The following is a 14518-nucleotide window of genomic DNA, read 5'->3' as shown; positions in this document are numbered from 1 at the left end:
TTCTGTAGTGTATTTAATATCCATTATAATTCATAATTATTTTACATAAAAACACTGAAATTTCTAACTCCATACAGAACAAAAGACCACAATGGTTTGTAGTCTTAAAAATGTGTTTCTAGGTTTTATCATATGAAGGTATGAAGTGTACATGAAAGATAAAACAATTTCTTTCAAACCAAAAAGACAGTTGATGATTTTATTTTTTTGAAGTAAATATATATATTTACTTCAAACATATATATATATATATATATATATATATATATATATATATATATCAGAGAGAGAGAGCATGAGAGGGAGAGGGAGAAGGCCACTCTGACCTAAGTACAGAGCACAGCATGGGGTTCCATCCCACAACCCTGAGATCAGGACCTGACCTGAACCGAAATCAAGAGCTAGATGTTCAATGAACTGAGCTACCCAGGAATCCCTTAAATAAGAAAAAAATTTGAATGATAAATACAAATACAGAAATATCCAGTCAGATATTTAGAAGTATTTTTGAAGACACAGAGTAAACAAATAACACAAAAACATATATGTGAATGTCATGTAACATACTTTTATTTAAACTTAGATTTTTCCATTTTGTAAAATTTGAAACAAATGTACTAGGAGAAATAACTAGGAGATATTAAGAAAGATTAAAAAAGAAATATGTCTCAATATTGCATATATAACTATAAGAAAGTTGTTTCAACATCTTTCTTCCATGAACATATTTTCCAATTACTGGAATTCAAATTATTTCTAAACCATAGAAGGTCACAATAGAAGTAAAATTTGTAAGCTAATCATAAGGACAGACATCGATAGATAGCATGGATCTTGATATAGTTGATACTGTGGTAAATTTCTAGAAATAGTAGGTATTATGTTCCAACATAAGATTAGTAGAAGCCAGGGGCACCTGGGTGGCTCAGTGGTTAAATCCTCTGCCTTCGGCTCAGGTCATGATCTCAGGGTCCTGGGATTGAGCCCCACATCGGGCTCTCTGCTCAGCGGGAACCTGCTTCCTCCTCTCTCTCTGCCTGCCTCTCTGCCTACTTGTGATCTCTGCCTGTCAAATAAATAAATAAAATATTAAAAAAAAAGATTAGTAGAAGCCAGATCCACAGGTTGATTGGTAGAAAACAGACTGGCAGCTTCTAGAAGAGTAGTAGAGTGGATGATAAAAGATGGATCTACAACCAAGGATGAAAGGCACTGGGACCACAGCCCACTGACTGGAAACCACCCAATCCAAAGCCCAGAGAGGAAGAGCCACAACCAAAAGATTGAATGCCACTGGAGCCAAAGCTCAGAGATCCTGTATAAGTTGTCTGGCAGGAACTGAAGAGCATGGAGGTCCTTGAGGGGTAGCAGAATGTCTGGCAAGGTCTGGACACCAGGTAGGATATCCAGCAGCTGGTGGGCTCACAGCAGGTCTCTTGACAGCCACTGGAGAGGGAGGAGCCCAGCTGGTATGTGCCAGGGGACTGGAGGTTAGTGCTGCAGAACAGGTTCCTGGGGTAAGATGAGCCACAGAAAGATCCTTGGTAGTGCAGGTATCCCCCAAGGGACTGGGAGGAGAAGTTTCCAGAGCAGCAGTTATAGGACATGGTGACAGGGGATGTGTTGTACAATGAGAAGCTTCTGAGTTTCAATGCCACTTCTCAGACTGGGGCATTTATATACCCTTATCATTGGGTGTGCCACCCACAAAACACATAAAAATAGGTTACCTTCTGCTTTTAACTGAATTGAAAATGTCATCATAATCAAACATATGTACTGTTTGTGGTTTTACAACTGGAAAGTGCAGTAGTGTTTGTGCCTTGGAATTCAGGTAGTAGTGTTGAATCTTCAAAGCTATTAGTCATCTCCCTCTAACAAAGGTCACCCAGCAGATCACTCAAAGTACTGCTTCAGGGGCGCCTGGGTGGCTCAGTGGGTTGAAGCCTCTGCCTTCAGCTCGGGTCATGATCCCAGAGTCCTGGGATAGAGCCCCGCATCGGGCTCTCTGCTCAGTGGGGAGCCTGCTTCCTCCCCTCTCTCTCTCTCTCTCTCTCTCTCTCTCTGCCTGCCTCTCTGCCTACTTGTGGTCTGTCAAATAAATAAGTAAAAATCTTAAAAAAAAAAAAAAAAGATTTGTAGTTCCCACCGCACGGACCATGTTTCTTAAAAAAAAAAAAAAAAAAGTACTGCTTCAGAGGTAGACAGTGTATGGGATGAGGAAAGCTGGCTTAATTAAAAATAATTGATACCCCTTTCACAATCTGTCTCAAAATTGTTGCTATCTGGATAACAAAGTTGCTAACTAACTGATCTATTCATAGTCATTTCTTTTAAACAAAAACACACATTGATTGTTGCCAAGCAAGTTTACTTAATGAATAGTGTTGTCAGAAAGCAGCATTGGTAATATGCAAGAAGTAGGAGGATTTTTTTTTTTTCAGTCAGCTCTCAATTTGAACAGCTTCAGTGAAATATTAACTGAGGTTCCTCATTTCCCATGTTCCTGCTTAAACCATATGCAGACTGGTAAGAGTTGATCTCAGTTTTTCTTTCCTTTGTGTAAGCATTTACTTTGGTATAAGTTAAATATTGAAGCTGTTTTGTATTATTCTGGAATGTTGGAGGAGATTCATCCAAGATGTTGAAAAAGCATTAAAAATCACAAAACATGGCAAAAATTCCCCATGTATTTCTATCTCTAATTAAAGGCAGTGCTTATTACTATAAAAGTTCCCCAGAACCTGTAAAAGTTCTTTAGAATCTTGTTCTAAAGAAAGTTTATAAGGTAATTGCTTTGAAGTATTGGACCAAAGCAGCCATCTTTTTTTTTTAAGTTGTTAACATAGTAAATCTTTTTTTTTATTTTTAATTTTTTATAAACATATATTTTTATCCCCAGGGGTACAGGTCTGTGAATCGCCAGCCAAAGCAGCCATCTTATGGAGATTCTTCCTTGCCTTGGAAAGCAACATACATCACTTTGACTTAAACTGTTTTCAGGTGTTTCTGACAAGTATTACAAAATTTCTAAAATAATGGTCATATTTTTTCTTGTTCTATGACTTGTATTCCACTTCTACATAGTAGGGTAATGAAGATTGATACCTTGATTGAGAAGGTTCATCTTGCCATGGCTCCTGGGCTGTTTGATGCATTCCTTTTACACTAAAGTGTACCCTTCCACTTCTGAACGAAAGTGTTGTGGTGCATAAACCTCCATTTTGTTGAGAAAAGAATATTCAGGAATTACCTAATATCTGACTCATAGAATATTCTTCCACAGAAATAGCTGATATAAGTGATAAATGAAAATGCTTGAAAACCATTTTGTCTACTCAAAGTGTTCAGACCCATGAAGTTTACAATTTGGGGGTTTAGCAGTTATCCCCAGTCCTCTACCAAACTGGAATCACATTAAAATATCTTGACAAGGTATTCCCAGTGCCCTCAAGATGGAAATCTCATTACCTAAAAAAGTGACTTGTTTTATATTTTTAACTGAATCTTCCTTTAAAACTTCCACCTAGCAATCTCAGTTCTTTCTAGAGTAAGTCTCAGCTCATGTCCATTGGACAACATATCAGTTTTTGAAGATGGGTATCTTATGAGGTTTGCCCATTCCGATAGGTTATTTTAAGCCATTTTTTGCACTTGTGAACTACTCTACTTGTGGTCATCAATGCTGCACTTGATAGGAGGGTTTAGAAAAATACTTATAATACTAGTCTTCTAGGCAGAATATATATGTCACTTGATACATGTGTCACATCAGAGGTCCCAAAGGCATTCATTCTTTATTTCATATTACCATCTGTTCTGATTCCCTCCCACCCCATTTTAATTTATAAAGATCATTTGTGACTATGAATTCTTCCAACATTTGAACTTTCTTTGAAGTCTACATGGGGTAGACACTTTTTTAATTACTTGATTTTATTTACCTTCTGTAGTAAAATTCCTACCCTATGAATGGAAACTAATAGAACAAAGGACCATTTTTTATGTGTAGTACTTATTCTTCTGTTATCAAAACATCAACCCTACCAAAAATTTACTTAAACTTTATGGGGATGAAGATCTTTTGATAATTTATTGATGACTTCTATCAAAAAGCAAGTCAACTTCAGGGTGAGGATTCTTCAACTTTAGTATTTTTTCAATGTAATCTTCAATGTACTCCTGAAAATATTGGACCCTTTATTCTTTTTTCCCCCAGGTTTTATTTATTTGAGAGAGAGCAAGAGCATGAGCATGTGGGGAAGAGGGGCAGGGAGAGAGGGAGAAGCAGACTCATGACTGAGCAGAGAGTTCCACACAGGACTCTATTCCAGGACCTGAGATCACAACCTGAGCAGAAGTCAGACACTTAACTGACTGAACCATGCAGATGCCCCTGGGCACTTTATTTTATTTTATTTTATTATTTTATTTTACTTTACTTTATTTCAGAGAAAGAATGTGTGAGTGAGAGAGCAGAAGCAAGGGGAACAGCAGAGGGAGAAGCAGAATCCCTGCAGATCAGAGAGCCCACAACAGGGTGGGATTGCAGGACTCTGAGATCATGACCTGAACTGAAGGCAGACAACTGAATGAACCACCCAGGTGCCCCTGGACCCTTCATTCTTATATCAAAAACCTGTACACACGAAAACAGCTTGCGTACTTGTACTATAAGAAAACCAAAATCTTTTCAAAGAACCAAGATGCTCTTCAATGGATGAATGGAAGATGTGGTTCATATACACTATGGAGTATTATGCTTCCATAAGAAAGAATGAATACCCAACTTTTGTAGCAACATGGATGGGACTGGAAGAGATTATGCTGAGTGAAATCAGTCAAGCAGAGAGAGTCAATTATCATATGGTTTCACTTATTTGTGGAGCATAACAAATAGCATGGAGGACATGGGGAGTTAGAGAGGAGAAGGGAGTTGGGGGAAATTGGAAGGGGAGGTGAACCATAAGAGACTATGGACTCTAAAAAGCAATCTGAGGGGCTTGAAGTGGCAGGGGGTGGGAGGTTGGGGTACCAGGTGGTGGGTATTATAGAGGGCACGGATTGCATGGAGCACTGGGTGTGGTGCAAAAATAATGAATACTGTTATACTGAAAATAAATAAAAAATAAATTAAAAATAAAAAGAAAACCAAAATCCAAATATGTAAGATGCCCATTTAGCTTTCTTACCAATTAAGAGTTCTTAGTGGGTTATTTCTTCTATAAGGTCCACAAGATTTGGAAAATGAAACAGATATTAAGGATTGTAGGGTTTTTTTGTTGTTGTTTGTTTTTGTTTTTGTTTTTTCTGTTCTCAACTGGGTTCCTAAACTTGGGACAAAATAAATATGCCTTCCAGACCACAAAGTTTTTTTTTGGAACTTTAAACAGAACAAAATTCTCACTGTGTTACCCATTTGATACAATATCTTGAGAGGATAGGACAAATAAAACACCAATCTTACAGGGACTGTTACCATACAATTATATTCATCTACCCCAGCGAGTTAAGTGAGAGATGACATCTTTGTTCATAAAAAATTGCTTTGAAAACCTAATGAAATTCTTTCACTCAAAAGTCTGCCTTCACCACACCCCGTCACCTAATAGTAAAATTTACAAGTCTCAGTGACAAAGAGAAAATCCTGAAAGCAGCCCGGGAAAAGAAGTCTGTAACATACAATGGTAAAAATATTAGATTGGCAGCTGACTTATCCACAGAGACCTGGCAGGCCAGAAAGAGCTGGCATGATATTTTCAGAGCACTAAACGAGAAAAACATGCAGCCAAGAATTCTATATCCAGGTAGGCTATCGTTGAAAATAGAAGGAGAGATTAAAAGCTTCCAGGACAAACAAAAACTGAAAGAATTTGCAAATACCAAACCAGCTCTACAGGAAATATTGAAAGGGGTCCTCTAAGCAAAGAGAGAGCCTACAAGTGGTAGATCAGAAAGGAACAGAGACCATATACAGTAACAGTCACCTTACAGGCAATACAATGGCACTAAATTCATATCTCTCAATAGTTACCCTGAATGTGAATGGGCTAAATGCCCCTGTCAAAAGACACAGGGTATCAGAATGGATAAAAAAACAAAACCCATCTATATGTTGCCTCCAAGAAACTCATTTTAAGCCCGAAGACACCTCCAGATTTAAAGTGAGGGGGTGGAAAAGAATTACCATGCTAATGGACATCAGAAGAAAGCAGGAGTGGCAATCCTTAGATCAATTAGATTTTAAGCCAAAGACTATAATAAGAGATGAGGAAGGACACTATATCATACTCAAAGGGTCTGTCCAACAAGAAGATTTAACAATTTTAAATATCTATGCCCCCAACGTGGGAGCAGCCAACTATATAAACCAATTAATAACAAAATCAAAGAAACACATCAACAATAATACAATAATAGTAGGGGACTTTAACACTCCCCTCACTGAAATGGACAGGTCATCCAAGCAAAAGATCAGCAAGGAAATAAAGGCCTTAAACGACACACTGGACCAGATGGACATCACAGATATATTCAGAATATTTCATCCCAAAGCAAAAGAATACACATTCTTCTCTAGTGCACATGGAACATTCTCCAGAATAGATCACATCCTCGGTCCTAAATCAGGACTCAACCGGTATCAAAAGATTGGGATCATTCCCTGCATATTTTCAGACCACAATGCTCTAAAGCTAGAACTCAACCACAAAAGGAAGTTTGGAAGGAACCCAAAGACATGGAGACTAAACAGTATCCTTCTAAAGAATGAAAGGGTCAACCGGGAAATTAAAGAAGAATTGAAAAAAATCATGGAAACAAATGATAATCAAAATACAACGGTTCAAAATCTGTGGGACACAACAAAGGCAGTCCTGAGAGGAAAATATATAGCAGTACAAGCCTTTCTCAAGAAACAAGAAAGGTCTCAGGTACACAACCTAACCCTACACCTAAAGGAGCTGGAGAAAGAACAAGAAAGAAACCCTAAGCCCAGCAGGAGAAGAGAAATCATAAAGATCAGAGCAGAAATCAATGAAATAGAAACCAAAAAAACAATAGAACAAATCAACAAAACTAGGAGCTGGTTCTTTGAAAGTATTAGTTTAAAATGAAGATGACCTTGGCTCATGGTTTACAGTAATCATTTTTTCTTCTTCACCTTTCTTCATAATATATATGTCATATCTTTTGTCAAACCTCTCTTTAAATCTCATAATCTCATTTTATATTCCTCTCCAATACATAATCACAGCAGTTAGGCCTTTTGTTCTTACCCATGTGTTCCACTCAGTATTTCATCCCTCTGTTCATACCCCTAATTTCATCATGGTATCTTTATTCTTATATTTTCTCTACCAATTATGCGTGGGTCCACATTTTATTTTTTTCTCAGGCAATAAGAAAACTTTTTTTTTAATGCTATTACTCATTTATTAAGGCTCGAGTTTTTTTTTTTTAACATATATACTTTTAAAAATCATATAACATTTTTAACAGAGTCTCTTAATTGAAAATCCCCAGGTATTAATGTGCAATTAGGAAATGACTGAGTCAGGAAACAAGGAAGGTAGAAGGCCAGTGCTCACTGGTTGCTCAGCTCACTCTGTGAAGATAGTAAACCAAATACATAGTTTAAGCCCCACTGGAGTATGATCAGATCTTGGACTTGGGTCTTTAACAGTGTGTTTACTTTACATGACCTTAGACATGTTACAGAACATTTTGTTTTGTTATTGTTGTATTGTATTGTTTTGGTTTGAAATTTATAAGTAACATTTTATTTATTGAAATGTAATTGACATATAATATTACACAAGTTTCAGGTATACAACATGATGTTTTGATATTTGTATGTAAGGGGAAATGATTACAATAAGTCTAAATAACACTGACCACCATACACAGTTATAATTCTTCTTGTGATGAGAACTTTCAAGATTTACTCTTCTAGAGATTTTCAAATATACAATGCAGTAGTATTAGCTATAGTTATCATGACTACTTATTTTATAACTATAATAGTTATCATGACTCACTTATTTTATAACTGATTTATGCCTTTTAACCCCTTTCACCCATTTTTACTTCTACCCCCCCATCCTCTGCTTCTAGCAACTACCAATCTATGAGCTCAGTATTTAGTTTTTTTTTTATTCTACATATATATGAGATCACAAAATATATGTCTTTCTCTTGACTTACTTCACTTAGCATATGCCATCAAGGTCCATCCAGATTCTTATAAATGGCAAGATTACCTTCTTTTTTATGGATGAGTAATACTCCATTCTTTGTGTACATGCATGTGTGTGTGTGGTGTGTGTGTATTATTCTTTCTTTATCCATTTGACCATTGATGGACACAGGTTGCTTACACACATGACTACTGTAAATAATGCTGCAAAGAACATGGGGTGCACAGAACTTCCTGACTTCGTGTTTTTGTAACATTTTAAAATATATTATTTATTTATTTGAAAGAGAGAGAAAGTGAGAGAAAGAGAGCATGAGCAAGCAGAGAAGCAGAGGGAGAGGAAGACACCCTGCTGAGTAAGGAGCCCAATGTTGGAGTGTCTCCAGGACCCTGGTATTATGACCTGAGCATAAAGCAGACACTTAAGCAACTGAGCCATTCAGGTGCTCCAATACCATTTTTGATAATTCATTCTCCCAGCTGGATTTTTTAATTGTTCTTACAAACAAAAACATTTGGTGAATTAATGAAAAGTTGTATTCTACATGCTATAAATTGTAGCTATTCTCTAAGATGGAATATGGATTAAAATGGTTTTCAAGGTTTCTTTTTAAGATTTTATTTATTTACTTGACAGACAGAGATCACAAGTAGGCAGAGGCAGGTAGAGAAAGAGTGGAAGACACAGACTCCCTGCTGAGGAGTGAGCCGGATGCGGGGCTTGAACCCAGAACCCTGGGATCGTGACCTGAGCCAAAGGCAGAGGCTTTAACCCACTGAGCCACCCAGGTGCCACAGTTTTCAAGTTTTAAAGAAATATTTAACCCAGTATTTGCCTTGGCTGTTAAATCCTTTTTCCTTCTTATCAAAATTTATTCTATTTCTACTTTTCATTGTGAAAAAAGAGTTGGAAAATTTTTTTTAATTCTCAAAGAGTCATTTTGAAGCCAAACAGTCAAAAATAAATCTAATGAGTTTAAGAATCCCATGAATGGTTAAATGAATCTACTAGATTGTTTGACTGCGATGACTAATTTATGTGCTTATTTCTAATGTAAATAACTATGTCCATATAAGACAAAAATAAACACATTTCACAGTTTTTTTAAAAAGCTCAAAAATGAAATGTATCCTTATTGATGTATTTTCAAAGAAGAAAAGGAGTATGTGATTAAGAATAAGAAGTTGTGAAATACTATCAAATATATTAACTAAATATTTTTATTGCTTTTTTCCTGAGTTAAAAAATATGAAAAATGGTAATCTCCTTTGAATATGGATTATCTTTGAAAACTGAGAAATGTATTTTTTTAAAGTTTTTGTTTGTTTTTCTCTTAATTTGGTGGACTCAATGACTTAGATGGTTCTTTTTCATTCTCTTTTCAGGAACTTTTTACAAGGAAACAATGACTTGATGTGAAAGTCAGATCCTGTACTGATGTATGAAATGATGAAAATATATTCTCCACTGGCCAAATTATAGTTTTTATTTGAAAGTAAGGACACTTTTTCTTATTTAATTGGATTTTTTCAGTGTTCCAAGTTTTATTGTTTATTCACTACAACGAGTACTCTTTGTAATACATGCCCTCCTTAATACCCACTGCTAGGCCCTCCCAAACCCGCAACCCCTCCCCTCCAAAACCCTCAGTATTTTTCTCAGAGTGCACAGTCTCTCATGGTTCATCTTTCTCTCCAGATCCCCCCAACTCACTTCTCCTCCTCTTCACCCAATGTCCTATGGGTTATTCCTTATGCTCCACAAGTAAGTGAAACCATATGATAATTGACTCTTTCTGCTTGACTTATTTCACTGAACACAATCTCCTCTAGTCCCCTCCATGTTGATACAAAAATTGGGTATTCATCCTTTCTGATGGAGGCTTAATATCCCATTGTATATATGGACCATATCTTCTTTATCGATTCATCTGTTGAAGGGCATCTTGGTTCTTTCCACAGTTTGGTGACTGTGACCATTGCTGCTATTAATGTTGGGGTACATATGGTCCTTCTGTTCACTAGTCTGTATCTTTGGGCCAGTTGTGCAAATGCAGGGTCATAGGGAAGCTCTATTTTTAATTTCTTAAGGAATCTTCACACTGTTTTCCAAAGTGGCACTTCTGTTATAAACTCAAAATATTTTTCCTTCTCAGACAAAAATTAATTAAATCATAAAATAGGGTGTAATAGTATATGATAATGCACCTTACTAGGAGTGTCATAGACAATGTTTCTCAATCTAATGACACAGATGGCTGTTTTTGTGTTTGTTTGTTTGTTTGTTTGCCTTCTAGGGAATGTTTATAGACTGTGGAACTATTACCTCATCAAGTGTGAAATAGTGGAGCTCTACAACTGTATCTCATTTGCTATGTACACTGATAGACCACAACACCCAGACTGGATTAACTAAAAGACTAAGTGATAACTGATGGCCAAGAAAAGTTATTTTTATGTAGACTGAATAAGTCTGTGCCTTTGAAGGAAGATTTCTAATAGAGATGGAGAGATGCATAGAGATATAGATGAAATACAGATCAAACTAACATTGAAAGTAAGTTTAAATTCTCTACATCATAACAATAAAATGTTACAGTAGTGGTTTTCTTTTTTTTTTAAGATTTTATTTATTTTATTTGACAGACAGAGATTACAAGTAGGCAGAGAGGCAGGCGGAGAGAGAGAGGAGGAAGCAGGCTCCCTGCTGAGCAGAGAGCCCGATGCGGGCCTCGATCCCAGGACCCTGAGATCATGACCTGAGCCAAGGCAGCGGCTTAACCCACTGAGCCACCCAGGCGCCCACAGTAGTGGTTTTTCTATCTAAAAAATGTAATACTTCACATCCTCATAAAGGCACGTATGTTCATAGAAGCTAAGCAGAACTTTCAAAATACAGGGAGAATGGGAGAAGATATTTGCAAATGACATATTAGATAAAGGGCTAGTGTCTAAAATCTATAAAGAACTTAGCAAACTCAACACCCAAAGAGCAAATAATCCAATCAAGAAATGGGCAGAAGGCATGAACAGACATTTCTGCAAAGAAGACATCCAGATAACCAACAGACACATAACAAAGTGCTCCATATCACTTGCATCAGGGAAATACAAATCAAAATCACAATGAGATATCACCTCACACCAGTCAGAATGGCTAAAATCAACAAGTCAGGAAATGACAGATGCTGGCGAGGATGCGGAGAAAGGGGAACCCTCCTACACTGTTGGTGGGAATACAAGCTGGTGCAGCCACTCTGGAAAACAGCATGGAGGCTCCTCAAAATGTTGAAAATAGAACTGCCCTATGACCCAGCAATTGCACTACTGGGCATTTACCCTAAGGATACAAACGTAGTGATCCAAAGGGGCACGTGCACCCGAATGTTTATAGCAGCAATGTCCACAATAGCCAAACTATGGAAAGAACCTAGATGTCCATTAACAGATGAATGGATAAAGAAGATGTGGTGTATATACACAATGGAATACTATGCAGCCATCAAAAGAAATGAAATCTTGCCATTTGTGATGATGTGGATGGAACTGGAGGGTATCATGTTTAGTGAAATAAGTCAATCGGAGAAAGACAACTATCATATGATCTCCCTGATAAGAGGAAGTGGAAATGCAACATGGGGCGTTAAGGGGGTAGGAGAAGAATAAATGAAACAAGATGGGATTGAGAGGGAAACAAACCATAAATGACTCTTAATCTCACAAAACAAACTGAGGGTTGCTGGGGGGAGGGGTGTTGGGAGAGGGTGGTGGGGTTATGGACATTAGGGAGGGTATGTGCTATGGTGAGTGCTGTGAAGTGTGTAAACCTGTTGATTCACAGATCTGTACCCCTGGGAATAAAAATATATTATATGTTTATAAAAAAAATTAAAAAAATAAATACAGGGAGAAAACACAGGGCAGAGGAAGCTACATTGTTGCACCTAGATTCAGAAGACATTGGCCTTGGTCCTGATTCTGTTACTAGAGCCTCAAATTCTATACCTAACGCTATAGAAGCCTATTACTTTACTCAGTGTGTGTGTTTGTTTGAGGGTGTGTGGGTGTGTGGGTGTATGTTTACCTGAAAGATAAGATGCATAGCTTTGCTGTCATTTAATGTCTAGTTTTGGAAAGTTTATGACCCTGTTATTTAATTTGATCAAATATACTTTACCAATTTTGACATTTAAAAAATGTCTTAATTTTTTACTGTTACCTGAATATATCATTTGATTTTAGGGAAAAAAATGGTATTTCTTTATATCTTTTTCCTTATTTCATCAGTAAGATCTCCACTTCTGCTTAATTTTATCAGAGAAAATTCATATCTATTAGAAGACTTTGAATATTCAGCTGTGTTTAACATTAGTTTAAGCTAAAAAATAAATTAGTTCAAAATTATGTCTTGTTGTTTCTTTCCTTATTGAGCTGAAAAAAGTTCTTCGAAATGAGAATGGTGGTAGAGAAGAATGTCGTGTCTAGTTGTGAAAATACAGTAAGAATGTAAGAGAACTAACTAAAAAATCTTAAAATGCTTTGAGTTAAATGATCTCACAGGAAAAAATTTATCCCGATTCATTACTGACTTATAGGTCAGCTGCTTGATGCAAATGTCAAATGAAATAATGTGCTGAAGAGTATGATACACAGGATGAGATTATTCAAATTCAAAAACTCTTGGAAAGGAGGTTTATTTTATAATTAGACTAGTAAAAATGTTTCATCTATTATCATTTTATTGTCCTTAAAATAAAAAAAGCCAAATGAATTCTGAATAAGTGGAAAGATTTATTATGCATTATTCTGAATTTAAAATGTGATTTGACTTATATAAAACACATATATTTGATAAATAAATACATAGATATATTAAATTGCCTTAGCTTTTTGTTGTTGACTTAAATCTAAACATTATCTAAATAAAAGCAAGAGTTTGGAAAATATTAAATTACTAACCATTTAAACTTTTTTTCATTTCATTCTAGAATTATTAGTTTTTACATCTAGTTGTATGCACATTTGTGAGGTATATGAAAAAGAATGCTCTAAACCAGGGAAATTGCTTCCCTCATTGACAATTGAGTAGCATTTTCCTTTCAGTTGATCCCATCTGGGTCTTGTGGAGTCTCAACATACAGAGCAGGTAAAATAACCATAATGTGGCTCCATCATTTCACACTTAATCGGGTAATAGTTCCAAAGTCTGCGGATGTGTCTTATAGGGCTAAAAATAATAGCAGTATATCATTTTCATACACTTGAGTTCCATGAACAAAATAAAAACTATATTTCATTTTCAAAGGTGATATTTTATTAGAAGGGGAACAGATAATCTAATCAGTTATAAAAGCAAAAGAAGAGGATTCTGAAGTTATGAGGAAGATGTAGGAATATATTGAAAAGTACAAAATTCTGAAAAGATAAATATATTTGTGGAAATAATCCCAGCATAATATTGAATGTTCAGATACTGCACTCAGTTTTGGTAAAATTACAAGTCCCTTGTAATTTTAGATGACACAGGAGTTTGGTAGAAGCCAGAGAATCCATATCCTCCATAGCATAGTGGGAGACAGCAGCCATATCTGTGGCCCCTCCAGCCACAGCCATGGTCCAGTCTGGGGAAATTGGCCCATCCCCAGCTATATCTTCAGTCCAGGTCATAAAAGCTTCCACAGCCACAACCTAGACCTCCATAGTAGTTGGTGCAATGGCTCCTGGCATCAAGGGTGGTGAGTTGTTTTGCTGTTCAAAGAAGATTTTGAGTATCAATGGCAACATGTATAGAGTGATGCTTATATCCCCTGAGCAGATCATGTGGTAAAATACATACCACCTATTTTTGAGTCATTCTATGTGTTACCCCTGTCTGACACAATCTTGACATATGAAGAGCCCCTCAAACTCACGAAAGTGTTTGAATTTGCATTGTTGCCTAGGCATGGTGTCCCTTAAACATACTGCATCCTTTTTATGAGAAAGAATTGTTGTATTTTCAAAGTCTGGACACCCCAGACAAAATAAAATTCATTATAGCCAGGGATATTAAATAACACATTTGGAAGTGTTATGCTTTAAAATTAAATATTGCATCATCTTTGGCTTATCTTGAATTGTTATGCTTCATTTAAGATTAAATGAAAGAAATTGGTTAAATTCAAGGAGTTAAAATTTACTATATCCCTTCAAAGTCATCTACTACTTTTTATCAAAGCTAAAGAAACATTTGAAAGTCTGGAGGCATCAGCTCACCTGCTGTGCACACCAGTATAGAATTTCAGGGGGAAAAAAAAGAAGTTAAAATAAAGCTATCATTTT

The 14518-nt window shown here is 36.3% G+C and overlaps 1 pseudogene across 1 annotated transcript; it reads right to left on the bottom strand.

Annotated features, from left to right (window-relative positions):
* Positions 1 to 1102: 1102 nt before the first annotated feature.
* On the bottom strand, positions 1103 to 1607 carry LOC309851659 (keratin-associated protein 14-like; annotated as a pseudogene). Its single transcript has one exon. The product of its transcript is annotated as a keratin-associated protein 14-like (transcript).
* Positions 1608 to 14518: the final 12911 nt, after the last annotated feature.

The sequence above is a fragment of the Mustela nivalis genome (assembly GCF_964662115.1).
Source record: "Mustela nivalis genome assembly, chromosome: 17".
Classification (NCBI taxonomy): domain Eukaryota; kingdom Metazoa; phylum Chordata; class Mammalia; order Carnivora; family Mustelidae; genus Mustela; species Mustela nivalis.
The sequence above is the reverse complement of the archived record's forward strand: the minus strand, read 5'-3'. Positions and strand labels throughout refer to the sequence as shown.